At 44.6% G+C, this 23,271-nt stretch overlaps 1 protein-coding gene and 1 long non-coding RNA gene across 8 annotated transcripts in view; one reads left to right on the top strand and one right to left on the bottom strand.

Moving 5' to 3' along the window:
• Nucleotides 1-5,908, top strand: part of Cdk15 (cyclin-dependent kinase 15) — a 95,637-nt gene extending 89,729 nt beyond the window's left edge. For 4 of the 6 annotated variants that reach the window (XR_373255.4, XM_006496049.4, XM_006496048.4 and 1 more), the window contains one exon: nt 5,681-5,766. The gene's annotated coding sequence lies outside the window, so the exon portion shown is untranslated. Of the gene's footprint in view, nt 1-5,680 lie in introns of all 6 variants that reach the window. The other 2 variants (NM_001033373.3, NM_001356389.1) reach the window with 1 other exon arrangement.
• On the bottom strand, nt 4,258-21,809 carry Gm51625. Of its 2 annotated transcripts, none has more exons than XR_003947833.1 (3): nt 21,656-21,809; nt 5,598-5,775; nt 4,258-5,467 (listed from the first exon to the last, which is right to left on the bottom strand). It is a non-coding gene; the product is annotated as a predicted gene, 51625 (long non-coding RNA). The 2 variants fall into 2 exon arrangements; XR_003947832.1 differs by having other exon boundaries at nt 5,556-5,775.
• Between the last annotated feature and the right edge of the window lie 1,462 nt (nt 21,810-23,271).

The raw sequence follows: 23,271 nt of genomic DNA on the forward strand, positions 1-23,271 counted from the left end.
TGAGCATTATACATCACCGTCATTAGGAGTGGAAATGTCGACATTATCCCCCAACGCTGCTCTCTCTTTATTATTGACGCCCTGGACATCACCAAGACGAGGGACATCAGTATTCCCTTGGTCAGTCTGGATTTTTCGGGTGAGTCTTTCTGGTATCCAAAATGGGTTGTCTTCATTCTGTGGGAAAACACAGATAGCTCCCCTGGATCTTATCAAAATAGGATCCGGGCCATACCATTTATTATCAAGGACATTTTTCCATTTAACCATCTCATTGGGCCTATCTGGCTCTGAACAATGACGTTCAGCCGCAGTATGGCCATGAACATCAATATTTAAAAAATTGAGTGTAAAGAGTGCCATAGACACAGACACTCTTGGTACTCGGGGTAGAGTCTCCTCAATTCCCCTCTTCTGTTTTATAAGATAGGCTTTGAGGGTGCGATGCGCATGCTCAACAATACCCTGTCCTTGAGGGTTGTATGGAAGTCCAGTCAGGTGGGTTACGTCCATCTGACGGCAGAACTGCTGGAATTTTTGAGATGTATAAGCTGGTCCATTATCAGTCTTAAGGAGTTTGGGTTTCCCCCAAGCACTCCATGCCTCAAGACAATGTTGAATCACATGTGAGGCCTTTTTCTCCGGTTAACGGAGAAGCAAACATGATGCCAGAACATGTGTCAATGGACACATGGAGATATTGAAGTTTTCCAAAGGAAGAAACATGTGTAACATCCATTTGCCAGACCTGTAGAGGTCGAATACCGTGTGGGTTAATTCCCACATGAGGAACTGGCAAGAACTCACAGCAGCTTTGACATTGAGTAACAATGTCACGGGCTTTTTTTTCTTGTCAAGGAGAAACGACTGCGTAATGTTTCAGCCGTCACATGAAAATTGTTATGAAAATTTCTTGCAGCCTCTACCGGGGATGATAGGGCAGCAGCCACCACTTTAGTGGCCTTATCTGCCAAATCATTTCCCAGAGCCATGGGGCCAGGTAGGCCTGAATGGGCTCTAACATGAGTAATATAAACAGGAAATCTTCTAGATAACAAAACTAATTGTATCTGCTGAAAAATATTGGCAACTCTACTGGAAGGCTTAATCACTCCAGCCACTTCTAAAAGATTTACTGCATTAACCACATAGCAGGAATCTGACACAATATTAAGGGGTTCTAAAAAGGTTTTTAAAACTTCTAAAACCACTAAACATTCTACCACTTGAGGTGAATTTTCATTATATTGTTTGGATACCACTTTACCATCAGCCACATAGGCACCTATGCCAGTTTTTGATCCATCAGTATATACCACAATCCCATTTTTAAGTGGGTTTCTTACTGTTATTTGTGGAAACACAACAGATTGATTTTGGGCAAACTGTAAAATTGGATGTTTTGGATAATGGTTATCTATTTGTCCTGAAAAGGAGGTAACTAAAACTGCCCAATCATTAGATGTGGCTGCCAAGGTTTGAACCTGTGCAGCGGTATAAGGTACAATTAAAAGATATGGACTTCGCCCAAAGTGGGTGATTGCTGCTTTTAGGCCTTTAAGGGCAAGCTGTGCAATTGCATCAGGATACCAATCTATTATTTTAGCTGGGGATACGTTTGGATGGATCCACAACAATGGCCCATTCTGCCACAAAACTGCGGTTGGCAATTGTGCTGTCTTAAAGACACACAAACTGAAAGGCTGCGAATCCTCAATACGTTGTAATTGTGCATTCTGTAAGGCTTTTTCCACTTTTTGTAAGGCCTGGTTAGCAGCTAGAGTAAGAGCCCTAGGGGAGGAGATATGAGGATCTCCTTCTAAAATACCAAACAAAGGCCTTAACTCAGCGGAAGGAATCTTTAAAAAAGGTCTGAGCCAATTAATATCTCCCAACAGCTTTTGAAAATCATTTAAGGTATGGAGGTGATCTCTTCTTATCTAAACATGTAAATATTGATTTCTCTCAAAGGAGGAAATATGCGTGACACCCATTTGCCAGACCTGTAATGGCCTGACGCCACGAGGGTTTACCCCTACATGAGTAGATAAAATTTGACAACAATCTAAAGGCATTATTAAGTAATCAGAATCATTTTCAGTAGAACCAATCCCTCTTGCAGCTCTAGGAATACCAGAGGAAGAAAAAACAGCCATGTAGGCTTGGCAAAATTATTAGTTGAGCTATTTTGTCCCCTTGTGATATAGAAAAGACAACTTGAGGACAAGAACAGAGAACCTGAAGTTCCCCTTTACAATCCTGATCTACAACTCCAGGGTGGACAATAAGACCTTGTAGGCTGCAAGAGCCTGCCTCTGTCTCTCTGGCCACAAAATCTGAGAAGGACTCTTAAGGTCCCTGGACGATCTTTGTTAATTGTCCAGTGGCTTCACCTGCTCGGGAGAGCGCCTTCCAGGCCCTAATAGCCTTTTCATCTGATTCAGAACTATTAAAAACTGGCTCCTTGAGCTCACCTAGTGATGAGTATAGGCTCCTTCTCCTAGAAACCTCCGCTGATTGATCTTTTTTCTTTTCTTTTTCCTTCTCCTTCCTTCCAATCTCTCCCCAGGTATTCTTACCTGACCTAAACTTTTCCTCAGGTTCAAGACCCGTGGAAAGGCCTGTATACTTATTTTGTGTACCATATTTTCTCTTTGCTCCTATTCTCTCTCCCCGCTTTACTTCTGATAGATTGTCCTGAATTTTATCTAGAATTTTCAGCCCTATCTTAATCATTTGATAACATGTGAAAAGGAACAAAAGGGCTCCTAACACTAGAAAAAGTTCAAGGCCAAACATACCTTGTAAAGCTATTTTCCACTTTACTTCTGATAGACTGTCTTGACTTTCCTTAGAAAGTTTAAGACCAGACTTACCTTGTAAAGCTGTACTCACTGGTACTCCTGTTCCCCAGCTGAAAAGTTCTGAATTCATGCAGTTGAATCCTTCTCAACAGTCTGTTTTACGGGAACACTTTATTACCGCCATTCCCCAGCTGAAGAGTTCTGAATTCACGCAGTTGAATCCTTCTCAACAGTCTGCTTTACGGGAACCTTCATTACCATGACCCGCAGTTCTGGTTCCGGAATGAGGGATCTTCCTTGCGCCGGTGATGGTTAACTCCCGTCCCGAGTTTTTCTTCCCGGGTTTCGGCACCAACTCTTAAACGCATTCTCACAACCGGCCAGGAAGAACACAACAAACCAGAATCTTCTGCGGCAAAACTTTATTGCTTACATCTTCAGGAGCCAGGAGCGCAAGCCCCAAGCCCCAAAAACGAAAGCCCCCCGCTTACATCTTTAGGAGCCAGAGCGCCAGCGCGCCAGCGCGCCAGAGCGCAGAGCAAGAGCGCAGAGTAAGAGAGCGCAAGTAAGAGAGAGAATGGCGGAAACCCCGTCCCCTTTTAAGGAGAATTATCCTTCGCCTAGGACGCATCACTCCCTGATTGGCTGCAGCCCATGGCCGAGTAAAGGCAGAGTACATGTAGTGGAAAATTACTCTTGGCACATGCGCAGATTATTTGTTTACCACTTAGAACACAGGATGTCAGCGCCATCTTGTGACGGCGAATGTGGGGGCGGCTCCCAACAATAGTGTTGGCAAGCACAGCTTGGCCCTGTCTCTTGGTGGAAACCCCTGGGCTATCCTCCATGTGTGCGCACCAGTGTCACTCCTGTGGTGGTCCCCTGTTCTTTGTGACTTTCTCATGGATCTCTACCTCTGACTTTCCCGATTTAAAGGTGTCTACAAATCAAACATGTCTGTCTTCTGGCTCTTCAGCAATGGTTTGTCTTTAAAAAAAAATTAGAATTAAAGCTGTTTCCCAGAGCATTTTACAAAAAGCCTAAGTTTGTGTCTTAACCATGAACAACTGAAATTATTATCAGCAATATAACCATGTGGTATTCCCCATGAAAAACATTTTCTAGGGCAGAGTTTTTTGGGGATTTGTTTTTGTTTTTCTTCTTGTGCCATTTCAAACTAACTACTCAAGAGCAGGGTGTACTCAAAGTACAGTCTCCAAAGTGAAGGGTTAATCCCTTACACCATTGTCAAAACCGCCATTCTCTCTTGAACTGGAGACTGAACCCAGGGCCTGCCGCATGCTAGGGAAATATTCTAGCCCCAGCCCCAACAAAGGTGCTCCAATGTTTGCCTACCTAGTGTTGCTATTGCTTTTTTGGTTGCTACAGACTCATCCTACTTTAAAAAAAAAATTACTTAGATTTTAATTTTATTTGTGAGTGTTTTGTCTCATGTAAGTATGTGTATCACATGTATGTCTGGTTCCTTGGGAGGCCAAAAAATAGCACCAGATCCCCAAAACGTGGGAGGCCAAAAAATAGCACCAGATCCCCAAAACGTGAGTCAGCACGTGGGTGTTGGAGACAGAACCTGGGTCTTCTGCAAGAGCAGCAAGTGCTCTTAGCCACTGAGCATCTCTCTACCCCTAATTTTGTCAACCATTTTGATGAGCCGCCAGAAGGGAGACAGAGGACCCTGCCTTTCTGATCTACAGAGGGCTCTCACAAAGAACTGCTACCTATAGAATAAAATTGGTCATGATGGAAAATCAATTCAATAAGGTATGTGGTGATCAATTCTAGCAATGGCGGGAGGGAGGAGGCAGATTTGGCCTTTCTAGGAGTAATCTTGCAATATCCCCATGCTCTGTCCTAACACAGGGATGAAGCCTGTGGGAGATGAACCACAACCAGGAAAAGCTACAACACTCAAACTGTGTAATAAATGACTTGGGATCTGTAAAACTGGAGAGGACTAGAGTTAAGGAGCCTAAATGGACACTGAGGGTCTGTAAATCTTTTCCTCTGAATCCAAGTTATGTCAAAATATTCACTTTTCAGGAGATTCGAAATGTAGATTGGGGTATTAGGACTTGGTGACTCGCAGCAGTTCCTCAAAATCGAGACTTTCAGTAGAGCCACAAAAATATCAGTTTGAGACTTTTAAATAGATGTTGGTGCCCACAGCAAAGACATGGCAAGGAGCTGAAGTGCTACACCAGCCCCTTTCACAGGTGACTCTCATATGTCACCTTACAACTTGCTCTGGTCCCACCCACAGATGTGGAGAGTTACAACTGTAGTTTGTGAAGTCAGAGGGAGATTTTTAAATATTCTTAACGGGTCTCACTTTGTAGCCTTGTCTGTCCTGGAACACACAGAGATCCACCCACCTCTGCCTCTCAGTTGCTGGAATTAAAGTTTATATTACCACACTGTGTTCTTTTAAAGTTTTCCTGGTTCTCATTAGGATGGGCAGGAAGTTACCTCTGTGGCTGGGAGATGTTCCGTGCTTAAGAGTGCTGGCTGCTCTCTCTCAGGGTCAGATTTGATACCCAACACCCTCCTGGTGGCTGGCAACCGTCTGTTACTCCAGTCCCAGGAAGTACAGCATCGTCTTCTGGCCTTCTTAAGCCCTGCATGTATGTGTTACACAGACATACCTGCAGGCAAGACACCCACACACATAACAATAAATAAGAGACGTAATGACTATTCTAAGATGTTGCCTCTGCAATCTCTTATTATCACCTTTTAAAAACCTAAGTGTGGAAATTCCTTAGGTGACTGCACCTGGGTTTAACAAGTTTCCCCTACTCAGGCTGTGTCTTCTCACTGTCGTCGTTTGACTTTCTTCATCCTTCTTTCCCTCTCAGGCCTGTAGCCACACGGTCTCCTTGTGTCAGCTTACGACGAAGCTTCGTGCCCTATTTCATACTGGATCAGAGATCTGTGTTCTCTCTCTGGCTGCCTGGAATATTTAAAACATGATGTTCAAGACAAGGATATAATACAGGAAGAGTGCAATGAAAGGTTATTGCTATTATTGTTACCTAAAAACAAAGAAAGAAAGAAAGAAAGAAAGAAAGAAAGAAAGAAAGAAAGAAAGGAAGGAAGGAAGGAAGGAAGAAAGAAAGAAAGAAAGAAAGAGAGAGAGAAAGAGAGAGAGAGTGAGAAAGAAAGAAAAAGAAAGAAAGAAAGAAAGAAAGAAAGAGAAAGAAAGAAAGAAAGAAAGAAAGAAAGAAAGAAAGAAAGAAAGAAAGAAAGAAAGAAAGAAAGAAAGAAAGGAAGGAAGGAAGGAAGAAAGGAAGAAAGGAAGAAAGAAAGAAAAACTAAGATGACATGAAAAGAGTTATCTCTTCAGAACAGTTTCAACCATTTTGATGAGTCCCTGGACCCAAAATTCCATTTCTTTACCGGACAGATTGGGAGACGGACATCTGGAAAGTTCTAGAGCCAGAGCTTGCTGAGGCCTGCCATGCTTGTATTCCCTTACAGTTTTTCCCAGCTGAAAGACTTCTGTGGCGTGGAGGGGATTAGCCTGGCTTAGAGAGGTCTGTAGGGAATGTGGTCTCTTGGATAAAGTTGTCAACAAATGGACTTGCTTGGGACTATTTGTGATGATCCCTGGGGTATGTTCTTCCTCCTTTCTTTAGTGGTTATCTAAGTTTATTACTTAAATACGCCCAGATTTCAGGAGTTCAAATTGGGCTGCTGGCTAGAGTTGAGTTTCAGCTATCACCCACTACTGAATCCTAATTGTCTTCAGCGATGGCAAAAGCGACAAGAAACCTAAGCTCCCATTGATGGTGGAGATACCAGAGCTCCAGAGACGCAATTCAATCTCTGGGGCACCATCAGGCACATGTGCACACAGGGAGCCCTCAGCAGGAGATCCTCCCGGCTGACACACCTCCCACTTTTTACAGAGCCTCCTAAGGAAGCTTGGGAAACTCAAATTACTTCATCAAGGGATCATCTCAGGCAATATAGTGGCCTAGAAACCAGAAACCACTATGTATCCTTTAGGAGGAAGGACCAATTAAGAGAGAATTTTAAAATGGTAACTACCCACCCAGTATCTGAGATGAAAGAAGAGGGGGGAATACATGCAGATAATCCCCCAGAAAGCTGTCTTTGTGTATATGAGCAAGCCATTGGACAAAGCCTGCCCCCTGCACCTGCGAGGTGAACTGTGTGGGCTGAATGGGGCTGACAGGGTGAGTATGCAAAGAACAGATCCTAGTCAACCTAGAAACACGCCAGTGCTGATATGGGATGGGATATCAAACCTGTTCAGGTCAAGGATTTCCAGTGACCACTTGCACAAATCAGAGAAAGTGCACACCTTATTCTTACAACTCACTGAAATAAGCACTACTGTTATTATTCCACTGTATGAGCGTGGACCCAGCGGCTCTGAGAAGTTAAGAAATTTCTCTAAGGCACTAACTATGCCAGGGTTCAAGTGGAGACCTTGAGTTTAGCTGTGTCCAGTGTCTGAGATCTTTCTGGTCATCACATCTCTATCTGATTTGTAGACCATTCTACTATTGAAGAGGCAGCTGATGTTTCCCATTGGGTCATGATTCAGGGGATGCAGACCTGGCTAATCGGCTGCAAGTCAAAACAATACTTATTCCTGTCAGTTTTTATCTGATTTGAATTCTTACACGTTGGGTTTTAAATGCCTACAACTTAAGTAAGGCTGTGACTTAGTGGGAAGTGGTGCTTTTAAGTATGAGGTGAATTAATTATATAATCTAGCTGCCCCCAACAGATAATGCTAATCCCTTCAGGCTACAGAAATGAAAGACTAAGATGACGCCCCACAAGAAGAAAGACAGCTTAGCCTCTTCTGATCTGGGCACATTTACATCATTAAGCTCAACTCCATGTATCACATACCACACTGTAAAGAAAGCATTCTATGAAATAGATGTTTCCTACGCACCTTTTAGTTTGTGGATCTAATCTTGTGTAATCTTCTTACCAATACTAAGACATAGTCAAGTTTACAGAGAACACTCAGGATCAGATGAAAATCGCTTCAGTTTGATGCACAAACTCTGTCCCCAAAGCCTGTGATTCCCCAGCTCCAGCTCTGCTGCATATTCCAAGGTGGACTGCCAGGAAGAGCCAGGCAGTGGGACAAGCCACATAGAGGGACAAACTGCTGTAAGTGAAATCCCAGAAGCCAGAGAACCATCCTTGCAGTGGTATATGCTGTCACAAGGCAAAGGGGCTGGCGGGCTCCTGCCCCTCTGCAGAAGTCCCCACCACAGTGGTGGCTTCTTCTGCTTTCTGGGTGATATGGAGAGCAATAGCCAGGGTTCCTAGTTGGAAGTGAGGTCATTTGGTCTTGCAGATTTCCGAGCATGGCCTCAGAATGTCTGTGACAGACTGGCTCACTGGGGTTCTATACGGTCCTGTAGCTGCAGAATAGACAGGCTGGTTTTATTTTCTAGGAAAGCACGTTTCCCTTCCTTCCTTCCTTCCTTCCTTCCTTCCTTCCTTCCTTCCTTCCTCTCTCTCTCTCTCTCTCTCTCTCTCTCTCTCTCTCTCTCTTTCTTTCTTTCTTTCTTTTTTGTTAAATGAATAAAATTGTCCCCTTTAGCCATGAGGTGGAGGTGCACACCCTTTAATCCCAGCACTCAGGAGGCAGAAGCAGGCTAGCCTGGTCTAAAGAGTGAGTTCCAGGACAGTCAAGGCTTCACAGAGAAACCCAATCTCAAAACAAACAAAATTATCAGCTTTAACTTTAAGAGGAAGACAAATTGTGTTTGTGCTTTTTTTCTCTCTCTTTCAATGGGTCTGCCTATTGGAACAATTAATAAAAGTTATGTATATGGCTCTAAAACATTGAAATTTTCCTTCATTCCTTAATTTTGTAAAATACGTTTTCCTGCTATTTGTGTATCTTTCTTCCCACGTTTTTATTGATTCCTTTGATAGAGACACACTTGGCACTTTAAAACATAATTATTGTTCTCCACTTGACTAGGAACCCTTAGCCATTACTGCTAGTCCTTCAGAATTTCGGTCTCTGGATCATCCATAATCAGACGGGTGTCCTCGTAACAAATAGTACTTCCGGTTAGTGGGCAGGGTGGGGGTGGGGGTGGGGGAAACAGCATGACTTGTTCTAGCCAATGGGTTGTGAGAGGAAGTGATGGGCATGTGGGCGGAGCATTCATCCGATGCCCAAAGCGAGGCTCTAGGGTTTGCTTTGTTTTGTTTTCACTGTTGCTTGGACTAAAGCGCACAGGATGAGGCCTGGACAAGGAGATAAAGAACAGAGTTCCCAAATGACACATAGAGTGGGACAGAGAGATAATAAAACTTTATAGTTGGGCTGAAGAGATGGGTCCGGGGGTTAAAAACCCACACTGCTCTTGCAGAGGTCCTAAGTTACCTCCTAGTAGATCCCAGCATCCACATCACGGATCTCACTACCACCTGGAACCTCAGCTCCAGGGTATCTAATCTCCTTTGACCTCTAACAACATTTGCATTCACACATGCACCTACCATCCCCCTTACACACACACACACACACACACACACACACACACACACACAGGCCCATACCTGCACCCACACACAAAACAAACAAACAAACAAAAACCTTTTTACTGCTTTAAGCCACTAATATCTTGGAGTTGCTACTAAGTATAATTTAACCTTTCCTGACCAGGAACTTAAAACACACACCTGAACTGTCCAAATTTGGTGATCAAAGTATTATATCTTTCCATCTTTCCATCTTTGTCTTCACCTCTTTTTGCCATTGTTGTTGGTTCTGGGATTGAATCTAGGGCCTTGTGCATGCAAGGCAAGTGGACTACATCCCTTGCCCTTAAATATTTCAATTTAAGTGATTAAATTAAGTCTAAAACAGCAGTCCCTGTCTCACATTTCCGGGCTCAGTAGCCACGTGTGGCTTAATGCCTCCCATGCAGAAAGCTCTGTTCCATTACTGTAGGACATTCGGTTGGGCAGTGCTGGCAGAGTGTCAGGGTTTTTGTGAAAGTTGGTAATGAGACCTGCTAACATATTTTAATGTTTTAGGTAAGTGCATCTAAAAATACCTTAGAGTTAGTCTCTAAACTTTCACCATTTTAAAAGTGAGCTCTCTGGGAGAAAGCAGTGAAGATTAGCTTATAGAAGAAAGCCATACACCCTGAGCAACTAGGTTTTTTAGAACCAAACAGCTTAAGGTCTTTTCCTGGAGGTGGCATCTTTTGGTTACTCTTAACACCTTTCATAAATGAATCCCCAAGGTACTGTTTGCTATCTTAGTCTATCATCTTAGAGCCTCTGAGCCTCAGATTTTGTACTTCTAGCTCTTCCCTATCTCTAAGAAGGACAGTGTGTCCTGAGAAGACCCAACATGCACAGTGTTGAATTAACTGAAGTTTACCATCAGTATTGAGAGTATGACCACTGGATAATGCAGGAAGGTATTGTGGGAGTCCAAAATGAACAAGGATACAAAAATATGCATCCTAATCTACTGACTCAGTCAGCAAACATCTAAGAACTAGAAACACAAAATACTAACATTCCCCTTAAGGGGACTTACTTTGGCAGTAGAAATGCTAAAATTAGAATAATATAGAGATTAGGAAAGAAGGTGGACACTGTACAAGAATGATGAACTATGCCCTCTCCCTCTCCCTCCCTCCCTTCCTCTCTCCTTCTGCAGCACTGGCAGTCAAAGCCAGGCCTTCACACATGCTAGGCAAGCACTGTACCACCGAGCTACATCCCGGCACATTCCACATTTTCTCATGTCAATAGCCTAAGGATGGACTTGGGGGATCACTGGACCTCCTCTATGTTCCTTTTTGCAATGTGCTACACTGCCTCTCTGTGTGTCTTCCTCTGGGTTGGTCTATCTATCTCTCTATCTCTCTATCTCTCTCTCTCTCTCTCTACCTATCTATCTCTATCTGGCTTTTTCAAGACAAGTTTTCTTTGTGTAGCCCTGGCTATCCTGGAACTCACTCTGTAGACCAGGCTGGCCTCAAACTCAGAGATCTTCCTGCCTCTGCCTTCAGAGTGCTAGGAAGTGCACCACCACTGCCAGGCTGCTGTTTTTAAACTTTTTAAACAAAGTGGTCTCACTCTGTAGCCTGGGCTGCTGGCCTGGAGCTCACTCCTCCTGCCTCGGCCTCCTGCATGCTGGGGTTACAAGCATGAGCTACCACGTGCTCATGAGCATTTGTGTGAACATGGTTTTACATCTCACTGGCTAGATTGTCTCATCTCTGCTCCTGAAATGCACACAGGCTCGGAGGCTTTAGAGTGTTCGGAGTTTCCTTCTGACCTGAGGTAGACTCCCTGTTCCTGAGGGACAAGATTCCGATTTTTGAACTAGACAACAGATGCAGGACTCTACCACAGTAGAAGACCGATGACTATTGGCAGGCATGGCCTAGATCTCCTCTAGTGATTGCCTGTACGGTCTAGTAGGTAGGGTTGGGGAGGGCAGTGGGCAGTAAAGAATAGCTGAGGGCTTCCTGTCCTGGAATCTACACCATGCATAGTCAAATGATGAGTTTGGAAGAGAAGGTTATGAACTCATATCCAGTTATCTTGAGTTTGAAGTACTATGTTCATCAATAAAACTGTTAGCCTAATTGCAGAGAACAGAGAACCGCTATGTCTTGGTATCACCTGATTGTGGTTGTCCTTGAAATCACCAGATGTGGCTGCCCAGGAGAACATGCACAGAGAGAAGATACACAGGAACTATACCGGACCCACATTCAGGGGCTGGGAGAAAGAGAACTGACTACACACCAGACCTACATGGGGGTGGTGGTGGGGGTGGGCGCTGGGAGAATGAAGAATTGGTAACAGAGAATGCTAGGACACTTCTAAAGGCTCATGTGTTAAAGGCTTCATCCCCAGTGTCATGGTAACTTTAAGTAATGGGCTCTGAGAGGCTGGATCTATGGCTCAATGGTTAAGAACAGTGCTTGCTACTTTTCGAGGGGATTCAAGTTCAGTTCTCAGCAGCCAGGTTGGGTGGCTCACTACTGCCTGTGACAGCAGCTCCAGGAGGGTGCAGACCTTCTTCTGGCTGCTAAAGGCAGCTGCACTCATGTGGCACACATGTCTTCAATCCCAAATAAATAAGATAAGTCTTAAAAAAAAAAAAGTGGTGTCTAGCATTTGGGCTTGGGGTCACTGCTTTCTTAGCAGCAGGGATTAATGTTGCTCTCACAGAGCAAATTAGTTATCTCAAGAACACATTGTTTCAGAGTATGCCACCATGCATGCTCACAGAGAGTCTCTTTTCACTGTTCTGTTGTCACGACACTGCCAGGGTAATGTCACCTGGACACTGGCTCCATGTTCTTTGGATTCTATAGCCATCATAACTGTGTGGCCCAATGAAGCTCTTACTTCATAAAATACCCTGTCTTGGGTATTTTATTAGAGCAACATAAAATAGGCTAAAAAGACAAAAACATTAGCAGGTAGAAAGTGTCAGCTCACAACTGTTTGTAACTCCAGTCCCAGGAGATCCAACATCCTTTTCTGGTTTCCACGGACACTGCATACACACACGGTGCACAGACATACATGTCAGCAAAATACCCATATATGTGAAATTTTTAAAAAGTTAAAAAATGTAAAAACTGCAAAAGGCTGTGCTTATATGCACTCCCCAACTGTCTACGGTTAAAATAGGGCAGACTGAACTACTAAAGGGCCATGATTTGTTGGCCACTGATCCCTAGTAACGTACAGGAGAGCTGCATCCATTTGTAAAAAAGCAGAACGGGTTAAAGGAGTTGGCCAGAAAACAGAAGTCAACCTTTTCAGAAACCCTCTCCTGAAAGGACAGAGGAGGAGATGAAATAGCCATAGGGAGAGCAAGAGAGAGCGAGGGCCGGGAGGTTCCCTGCTTTTGTGGGCACAAGAGAGATGATGAAGCTGGCAGCATCTGGGGCTAAAATAAAAGAACCTGCTCTACCTCCCTGGCTTTGTCCGGCTCAGTCTCCAAACAACCCTCACAGACAACGTCCTTGCCTGCATCAAGCCATTGCTCACAGTCACGTCTCATGGCATCTTCCTGTGCGGCACCTGTGTGACCAGGGAGCCTCCTGTGCACTAACCGCCCCACCCCTCCCCCGAGCCTGCTCCATATCCCTAGCACAGGGACTCACTCGATTTCATGCTCAGAAATTTGTGATTTACTTTTTGTGACTGTTCCTGTTTTTCCCCTTCTAGGAGGCAAACTCCACAAGAACCTTTATTGCAGTCACTGATAAGATACCTTGAAAAGAGTGCCTGGTCTTTTTATCTTGATTTTTGTTTTTTAACACTTTTGCCTTTAACAAATGTGTTCTTTGAGAATTCCATATACATATATAATGGATTGTCACATCCACCACTAACTTCTTCCTCCCAAATCTCCCCAGGTCCCTCTCAGCATGTCCTCCTCCCAACATTCTTCATGCTGCCTCTTTTTAATGGACTAAGTCTGATTAGTGTCATCCACAAGTGCACGGGTAGGAGGCCATCCCCTGGCAGTTGGGCAGCCTTCCAGTGGCCACGCCCCCAAAGACAAACTGCTACTTAATAAATACCTTAAATGAATGCACTCTGCTACCATATTTTGTTTTGTTTTCTGCTGTATTTTATTTTTTTAAGATATGATCTTGGGGCTGGAAAGATGGTTCAGTGGTTAAACAACACATTGACTGCTCTTCCAGAGGTCCTGAGTTCAATTCCCAGCACTCACATGGTGGCTCACAGCCATCTGTAACGGGTCCCATGCTGCCACTCCTGGCTTCTGCCATGGTTTCTGCTTCATCCCTCACTAAATATCCATGCACTCCCTGGTGCGTGGTCATGCTCATAAGATAACTGTACAAGGAATAAATAGGATTCGGAGCTTGAAGGGAAAGTGATGGGCCACACCTTTAATCCCAGCTCTCAGGAGGCAGACTTTCCGAGAGTCTGAAGGAACATGGACTGTATAGAGTTCTAAGCTAGCCAGGGCTACATAGTGAGACCTTTTCCCAAACAAAAAGAAAAGAAAGAAAAAGAAAACAAAAGCTTAGTTAATGTGACTCAGGTGATGGGAGCAAAGGAAAAGTTACACAAACAAAAATACTAATAAGGGCTTGGCAGTTAAGAGCACTTCCAGAGGACCTAAGTTCACTTCCCAGTTCACAACTGTGTAACTCTAGTTCCAGGGGATCTGCCGCCCCTCCTGGCCTCTGAGGGCACCAGGCACACATGGGGTACATAGACACAAATGCAGGCAAAATACCAACACATATAATAATATAAAATTTAAAGCTATTACGCTTTAAGCTGTGTTTAAAATCTAGAATCCTATTCCTTTTATTCAAATCTGGCTTCTGCTTCCTGCTGTGCCTCTGCACTTTGGAGTCTTCTTGTTTGTTTTCTGAGACAGATATCACCCTGTAGTCCAGGCTAGCCTCACACTTGTGGCAGTCCTTCTGCCTAAACCTTCTGAGTGCTGGGGTTGCAGGCGTGAGCCACCACGTTCACATCCTCTTTTTAAAGTATAAGTGATGATGGCATCTCAGAGAGCTGCCTAGGCTTAGCCAGCGCCCTGGGGTTAAACAGTGCCTGCTGCATAGTAGGCTCTATAAAAACTGCTAGTGGGGATGGCAGTGCAGGTGGCTCCAGGGACCCAGAAAAGGACAAATGACACAGAGGAGTGAAGTGTGCCAAAGACCTCAGAAGAAGACAGGACAGTAAGGACCCCAGGTAAGCCAGGTTCCAGAGTTGGGCTGGGCCTGAGATGGAAGGGAGCAGCCCCCTTGCCTGCCTCTGCCTTTGCTGTGATTCCATGAACTGGCTAAGTGTGGCCACAGTTCAGACACTTGGCTTTTGCTGCCTGAACTCCTGTTCTAATGAACAGGTTCAAATTTGATGACCAGCATTTGAAAACACAGATCCGACTTCACCAGACAGATTCCAAACCCTGCAAAGTCGCAGGAAATGTAAGAAGCACAATAGTTTCTTCTCCACCCCACCCCCACCCCCACTGGGTCATTTTGGAGTTTTTCTTTTAGTTTTATCATTTAGTGTGTTTAAACATAATTGGGGAATCTTAAGAGATTCTAATGGTGCCCACGGTGCCCATGACAATGGCTGTTAAAGGCCACAAGGCTCTGGAAATGACAATTTCCCAAAAGGGTGCCAGGGGAAGGCAGATAAAAGACCCAAGTTGGGTCATGTGACAGGTGTCACTTGAGTAAGATACTGAGGCCAGAGATAAAAGCCCACTCCTCCTGGTCACATGACACAGCTTCATTACGCTCCCAGCAGGGGGCCGGAGAGGCTGGGTGCCATTTTTTACTTATTTATTTATTTGTGTTTTTTCTTCTTATTCTGTGATAATGAGAAAATGTTTAAACTCCCATCTCTGTGTTTAAACATTTCTTCCTGCTGACAGCAGCAGGACGCCCTTGATCAACTGTCAGATTGGAAAGTGCAATTTTTCTGGAAAGTAAACAGTGTGTTAGTTGGTGGGAAATAATTCTCTGTTTATTGGTAGCTGTTAGCCTAGGAGTGATGGAGCCCGTGACAGCCCTTGTCAAGCGAAGAATAAGAAACAAGTTTGGAAATACCTTCAAGACACATCTCTGACAATAGGGCTCGACTACCTTCTGATAGAAATGTACTCTGAAAAAGTTAAATTAAACCAGGCCAAAAAATAACTTTCCCAGTATTACCAACTTCTGGAGATCCTGGGGCAAGATGGGCACAGAACCAAAACAAACACTTGGCCATGCAGCTGTCAGGTCCTTGACAGTCACTAAACTCAACACCCCAGCTTTAACACAGGGAAACTGAGGCTAGGACACATGCCCTGGGCTCTTCTCACCAATAAAAGGAAAACATAATGGTTGCTATCGCAGAGAAATAAAATGTTTGTTTTCTTTTAAAAGTCATGAGCACAGATCAATGGAAGAACTAGGGAGGGGCAGTTTAAAAATTCTGACCTAAGTGCATTTAACAATACTCAATGATGAGTGTGTGTGTGTGTGTGTGTGTGTGTGTGTGTGAGAGAGAGAGAAAGAGAGAGAGAGAGAGAGAGAGAGAGAGAGAGAGAGAGAGAGAGAGTTATATATGTAATATATTGCGGTGCCTAAAAAGACATCATTATAGTCTTTTACTGATTAAACATATTAGAGTAAGCTTTCTAACAAAAGGTAATATACAATCTCACATTACATCTATCTATCTAGATATTTAATCTATCTAGTTATCTATCTACAGCCTGCCACACAATGCTTAGCTTGCAGTAGAGCAAACACCAAGGGGTTCTGACTAGTTGAGCAAATGAACTTTGAGTCAGGGGGAGGGCAGAGCAAGGAAGCTGAGGAGTCCCAGCCCCATAAATGACAGACTGATGCAGGCCCTGCCTCTGCTCCCTTCTCCTAAGCTTATTGTTGGGTCAGTGATAGCTGCTCTGCAAGGTAAGTGGGCAGACGTATCCTACAGCAACCAGCAACCTGCCTGGGATGGACTAGCACTAAGTAAATTAAATTTTAATTATAATAATGAGTAAAAGAGAATGAGAGAAAGTTAAACTGAATGGGCTCTTCTGTTTACAAGTCTTTCTCCTTCTCCAGGTTGTCAACTCCTCAAAGACATTCCCTGGGGAGGGACACGGTAGGCATTCATGAATGAAGTCAGTCACTCGTTCAACAAGCATTTAGTATGTTAATGAAAGAAATAAATAATATTTGGGTTCAGATAGAGACTAATGGCTTGGGGGGCCATAAAGACTCACACATTTGATATTCTCGGGAATCACACTCATGTACTGGTGAGGGAATGAGCTAGAGAAGGTCATCTTACTCTTAGTACTTAATAAAGCATTCTTGAAGCCGTGTGGTCGTGCACCCCGGCTCTTTAGGAAGAAAAGGAAAGAGGATTCCCAAGCCAGGCTGTGCTACGCAGCGGGCCCTGTCTCAAAACCAACAGTATCTGTAAACAATATCACTTAGCTGAATTTTAAATGTTTAGTTAATTTATTTCATGTGTTTGAGTGTTTTGCCAGAACATGTGTCTAGATGTACAGTGAATGTGACCGAGAAGGTCAGAAGAGGGCATCAGACCTCCTGGAACTGGACTTGGGCGTGGTTATAGGCCATCTCATCGAGCCTGGGTTCTCTTGCAAGAGCAGCAAGTGCTCTGAACCACCAAGCCAGCTCTCCAGCTCCTATTTTTTATTTCTTTGATTTTTCTTTTGTTCTTTGAGATAGGGTCTCATAGATCCCAGGCTGGTCTTGAACTCGAACTGAGGTTTACTACCTGGTTAATGCATCCTGGGGGGCTGACCCAGGGCTTGTGTAAGCTAAGCAAGCATCACACCAATTGAGCAACAGTCCCAGTGCTTTTTTTTTTTTTAAGCAAAGTTCTCATGTAGCACAGGCTAGCCTTGAACTGCATAAGTAGCTGTAGCTTATTATTTCTGAGCTAAAGACTTAACGCTGACAAAGCAACAACTCCGTGTCTATAAAACATGGCGCCGAGAGTGACGTAAGGGGGAGGCGACATACAACCAGGAAGCAGCAGGATTTTCACATAGTGAGAACTTGAGAGACGGTGACAAATTCAGGAGGAAAGATCCCGGAGATACCTGTAAATGATGATGTAATTCCATATGCACTTTGTCACTAACACGAATTGGAATTTCTGAAACTCTGCCCCTTCCCAAGGCAGGCAGAAGGCACAGAAGTGGCCATCAACAGATGTTATTCCAACAATAGCACAGAACAAATAAAAGCATGTAGCAGATGAGCCCATGTAAATAAATACATATGTGTGTGTGTGTGTGTGTGTGTATCCCAATTTCCTCAAAAGACACGACCTGGAGTCCATTGAGTCATTCCTAGAAGTTCTAAAGGATTCTAGCACTAAGTCACCCAGGATCAGATGAAAGAAGAATGCAGGAAGTCTGAATTCTACTTCCAGAACAACCTGGCACTGAGTCACCCGGGAACAGATGGAAGAGAAACAAATGTATACAAGAAAATAAACAAACACTCCAGACCAGTCAGACACCTTTGGCCATTCAGACTTAACATGGCAATGTGGGAAAGCACTATGGTGGAGATTGTCCCAGGTTAGCAAGGGGGTCGATCACCAGGCAATCCCCAGCCTCAGATAACAAGGCACTCTCAAGGGACGTGTGTTAGGAAAAGCGCATGATCAGAGTGTCAACTTGTAGGCTGAGGAAGAACATAAAGTGTTCTTATCTGTCACCTCCTCGACTCCCACTGGAATTCAGCCACAATCTGATAGACACACTTTTCCTGCTTTCAGGAGAATGCTCCACTATCGGGGAGACTGTGTTTCATACTTAGGTTATCACTGAAGGCTTTCAGAACAGCCTGGAATGGTATCTCCCGGCACCCGGTCGGGTGTGTGTGCCTCATGAGTAGGTGGTGGGTGAGCAAAACCATGCAGCATGCCCCATCTATTACTCAAGGCTTACAATCATGTTTGGTTTCTGCTGAGCCCAAGATCAGTTCCTCATCTTCAGCTCCCTGGGCCATGTTTGATACAAGCAGGAATTATATTCGAATCAAGCAATGGGACTCTACTGTCTACACTGGAAACCTTCCTCCTGCAGAAGGGTCCAAACAAGGTGTGAGGAGCCACAGTGTGGAAAGCACAAAGACACCAGCGTATGACTCAATAGCTTCTTGGCTGAATACCTTGGGAGAGCTTCGTCCTTAACTTCATGTAAACATAATAGTAGCTGCTTCTAAGAAGTTATAGGGAGACTTGAGAGCAGCTGATCCAGCCAGGGGAGTCAGTCAACAGTCCTTATTAGGACTATAGCATCCATCACAAATACCAAAAAGTAGGGTGTGTGTGCTTGTCAGTGTGTGACAAGTGGGGACAACAATAACCACTATTTACACGTTCTACACGCCATGGACTCTAGGCTGGGTAATTTACATACACAGCCTTCTGCTTTATTCAGATGACTTTATGTGTTATGGGCAGTTGTCATACGATGTGATTAATGCTACAACCCTCCTTTTCACATCACAATGGTGGCACCCAACTAGGCTGGGCGACTTTGCTTGGAGATGCACAGACCCCAGGGCTTATGATTCCAAACGCTATGATAAAGGACCCCTCGGAAAGAACAGCATTTAAAAGAAAATAAATTCTAAAAACTTGCCACTTTCACATGTATATTGTCTTGTTTCAAAATCTGCTAATTTGGTCTCCCAGTACTTCCATTGTCCCTACTTTTTGGATCCCATAAGCATACACAAACCTCCTATGAAAACTAGTCTTAATTTTACCATCCCCATCATTTCCCAAAAGGGTATTATTCCTCAACTTGATTGTGCACCTTAGTTCCCAGGCTTTGATCTGGATGAATTTTGGCTGCTGTTAAAAATCAAATCCACCTTCAAAGGATAGATATGTGCTCTCATCAGGATACTCCAAAGAATGCACTGCAGTGTCTAAAAGGAGAGGAACCAGGAGCTTTTTAACAGCATCTCGGGGCTAAGTGATTCGTCTTCCAAGGAGACTGCTTTGAAGGGAGGCTCATGAGGGATGCACATTGTCTGGTATGTTTATTTAAAACATACCTTCAGTGTCCTTACATAGATCCACAAGGAACTTCCCTGGTGCCTTTGACACTCCACTCTGCTGAGGCAGGGGGATTGATGAGGTCACCACGTCCTTTGGAATTGTCTTGCCTGCACTTTTGAACTTTTGTTCAGTACTATAAACATATAAAAGGGCCAGAGATGTGGCTTGGTGGTAGAATAAGTGCAAGACTCTGAGTTCAATCTCCAATACTGCAAAAATTAATTAATTAACAACCATGAGCAAGAAGCTCCCCTAGGAAAGTGACACACCTGAACAGAGATGCTTTCTTTGTGTGCACATTGTCCCGTCTCTGTTCCCCAATGCTGAGTCCAAGCCACAAATGGAAGTTCTTTGTGGCTCTGAAGAGATGAATATCCAGTATCAATCATCCATCGTCATTCCTGAACCCACTCTGAGGTGGATGGTATCCAGGCCTCTCAAGTGGTCAGAAACCTGATGTGACATCCTAGCCCAGATACTCCCAACAACCTCTGACAAAAAGTTGTCAACTTCTCCACGTATTTTTAATGTAGCCAGATATCCATCTATCTACCTATCATCTCTTTCTGAGACGATGGTTTCATGTAGCCCAGGCTAGCCTACAACTGGCTCTGGAGCCAATCCTGTCCTTGAACTCCTGATCTTGCCCCTATCTCCCGAGTGCTGGGATTCCAAGCACATGCCATCACATCTGACTGAGGTTTATCAAGTCTTGGTATCAAACCCAGAATCTCCTGCATACTGAGCAAGCATTACCAACAGAGCGGGAGATCTACTCAAACCCCACATGTATCAGTTTAATGTAAGATGCACATAACCACCATTTGCCAGACTCGGCTCTTACCACACGGTGTGTTAGGCAGAGTGTTGGCTAACCCCACCGTCGGGTAGCTCATTCAGCCAAAGCATGGCCCTGCCCTTACAGTTACCTAACTTCCTGTCACTTTTGGTTTCTTGACTGTTGTTACCTGGTTTTGTCTACATGGTTTTCTTTATTAGTTAAATACTTCAAGTTCCCTTAGTGTGAAAGAAAGGTCACGGTCCCCAAAGATGCCCACATCCTCATCCTAGACACCTGTGGCTGTGTTCCATTGTCTGACTAGGAGGAGCTAGCTGAGACGACTAACCGAGTCAGAGCAGGTAGAGGGATGGTTAGGTGGTTAGTGGCACTGGCTGCTCTTCCAGAGGACCCAGGTTCAGTTCCTAGGAATCACACGGCAGCTCACAACGTCTGTAACTCCAGTTCCAGGGGATTCAACATCCACTTACACATGCGCAGAAGTGGAAACACCAGTGCAAAAATAAAAGAAATAAACCATTAACAGGGAAGCAGATGAGGCTGGTGGAGTATTGTCCAGGAAAACTGGGCTTGCTGTTGCAGGCTATGAGGATGGAGGAAGGTAGGTGTCCAGGAGTCACAGAATGAGTCTATGCCATATGTGTGGAGGTATCCCAGAGGGCACAAATTGGGCATTGGATCACCTAGAGTTGGAGTTCCATGTTCTTATGAGCTGTTTGGCATGGGTGCTGGAACCAAACCTGGGTCCTTTAGAAAAGCAGCATAAGCCCTCAGCCACTGGGCCATCTCTCCTACCCCTCAACAACAAGTTTTGTGCATATCATCTGTTGAAGAAATCATCAAATGGCAAGAAAATATTAAAATAGGCAGTTTACTTCTAAGCAACAGCTTCAGTTGGAGTCCTCTCAAATAGACTCTGATCCAGCAGGCTGAGGCCATAGGTTTCCTAGCAAGAGCCTTCTGGTAAAAAATGTTGAACCCAACAGAAGGGGACATTGGCCCGCAGAAAGGTACCATCTGAGGCTGTAGCTAGCCTTACAGGTAACTCTGGGGCTGGTATAGTTCCTCCTAGTTGCCCCAAAGCAAGAAAAAGGGTTGTCTCCCAGTTCGGAGAGAAAGAGCACAGTTTCTGAAGAGGCAGTCCCTGGTGGCTGAGAGCAACGCTGAAGGTGGGGAGGGGTAAGCACAGCTGTGAGCTATCAGCACTTGATATTCAGCTGCAGGGGGATTGATGGGTCAGCCCTGAGAAGGGAGCTAGCTGCATGGGAAGGAACTAAAGCCTATGCTGCAAGCCACTGACATTTCTGGGCTACGCCCTGACACCGTGCTGTGCTGTCCCTCTGTCTAGATAGGGATGATAGCAGCCATCATCTGATGCGTGCTGCAGCGGCGCACACTGTACTCAGGACTTTCCACTCACCATTACCAGGAGAGTGCCTGCTGCTGGCTCACTAGGGCTCAGAACACCTTGGCTGGTGGAGCAGTTTGTCCGAGGCCACCCAGCTAGCAGAGGCAGAGAGCAGGTTTCGACATCAAAGCCGGCCCATTGACTGTGCAGTTCACCACAGAGCACACCAACCCGGCCAGCTTCAAACGCCAGTTGGACACTGCAAGATCTTTTAGTCCTGAAAAGAGAGATAAGATTGTATTTGGTAAACTCAACTTCCTAAATAGGAAAAGGGGCCCGAGACTAGTTGATAAGATATTACACAGGGTTGAAATGAAAAAGAACTTCTGGTGGCCCAGAGTGGGGGTGGGGGGTTAAAAAGATCAGGGCTTGTACTGCACACTGTAAATCAAAGTTAATTATATTTTTACTCCATAGTGCACAAGGAGAAGTGGGTCATAATTTTTACTTATGCCTCAGTTTTCTCTTTCCAAATAGAAGCTCCTAAGGGGGAGAGTGTCAAGTGTTCTAACTTTCCTTGGATGGCTCCTAGCACTGCGTCAAACTCGGACAGCACGTAATAAATACTATTTGATGACTTTTTCCCGTGCCTTCATGTCCTCAGCCCCCAGCTAACAGCCCACAGTGCAATATCTTTTACCATAGCATTCTCCCTGTGGGCTGACTCCAAAAAAACTACAGTGCTCTGGGAAATGCTGTAAAAGTTCTCCTCTTTAATAAGGATCCTGGTGTCCTGTGATGGATGCTATAAAACCTTGGACCGGCTGGTGTGTTCATAGCCATGTGGGCCCATTAACAGAGTCTGGTTCTGGGGTAACATACTTCATATCCAAAGTGCAAAAGCAAAAGCATTTATTATAAATAACACTAGGTGACCCTGGAGTAAACACAGCTGTGCCCTCGTGGTGTCTTGTCGGCGATGCTCCCTCAGTAGATTAAAGAAACCTACGCTTTATGGGGCCATCACTTACTCTGTGTATACATAGAAGGCTGGTTCGCTAGCAACTCACAGCCTGCTGTGTACAAAGTTTCAGGCCCAGGAACTGCAGGAGGCAATAGTACTCAGCCAGAACACTTATTCTAGCATGTTCTAATAGCTTCCAAAGAAGATGAGGGGTGGTTTCTAGCTGCTCCTAACGAACTTATGCGTCAAGTCAACTGTGCCTAATGCGTAGCTGCCCTTTGGCTTCACACAGAAATCCTCCAGGTGACTCTGGTCATCTGCTCTGCGAACGACACAAACTAGAAACTCTCTGGGGAGGTCTGTCATTGTGCAGCTTGGGGCTCTTCCTTTAACGCATTGAATATTAATTTTCTTCCTCCTTACCTAAGAGAATGAGTTGTGCTTCCTGGGATCTGTGCTCCGTTACATGGCTGGTCCTTCAACAAGGGATGTAGTGAGGAGGAAGTGCTCACACTGGCTAAGACCCATAAGAAGCAGGTATGGTACCCATTCTGTATTTCTACCACTCAAGAGGCAGCGGCCAGAGGACTGTGAGTTCCAGAGTAGCCTGAGTTGTACCTCAGACCCTATCCCAAAGAAAAAGAAAAGAAAAGAAAGGAAAAAGGAAAAGAGAAAAAGACAAGGAAAAAGAAAAAAAGAAAAAAGAAGGACCCTTTAAAGCTGA

Source organism: Mus musculus, chromosome 1 (genome assembly GCF_000001635.26).
Source record: "Mus musculus strain C57BL/6J chromosome 1, GRCm38.p6 C57BL/6J".
In the NCBI taxonomy this organism is placed as follows: domain Eukaryota; kingdom Metazoa; phylum Chordata; class Mammalia; order Rodentia; family Muridae; genus Mus; species Mus musculus.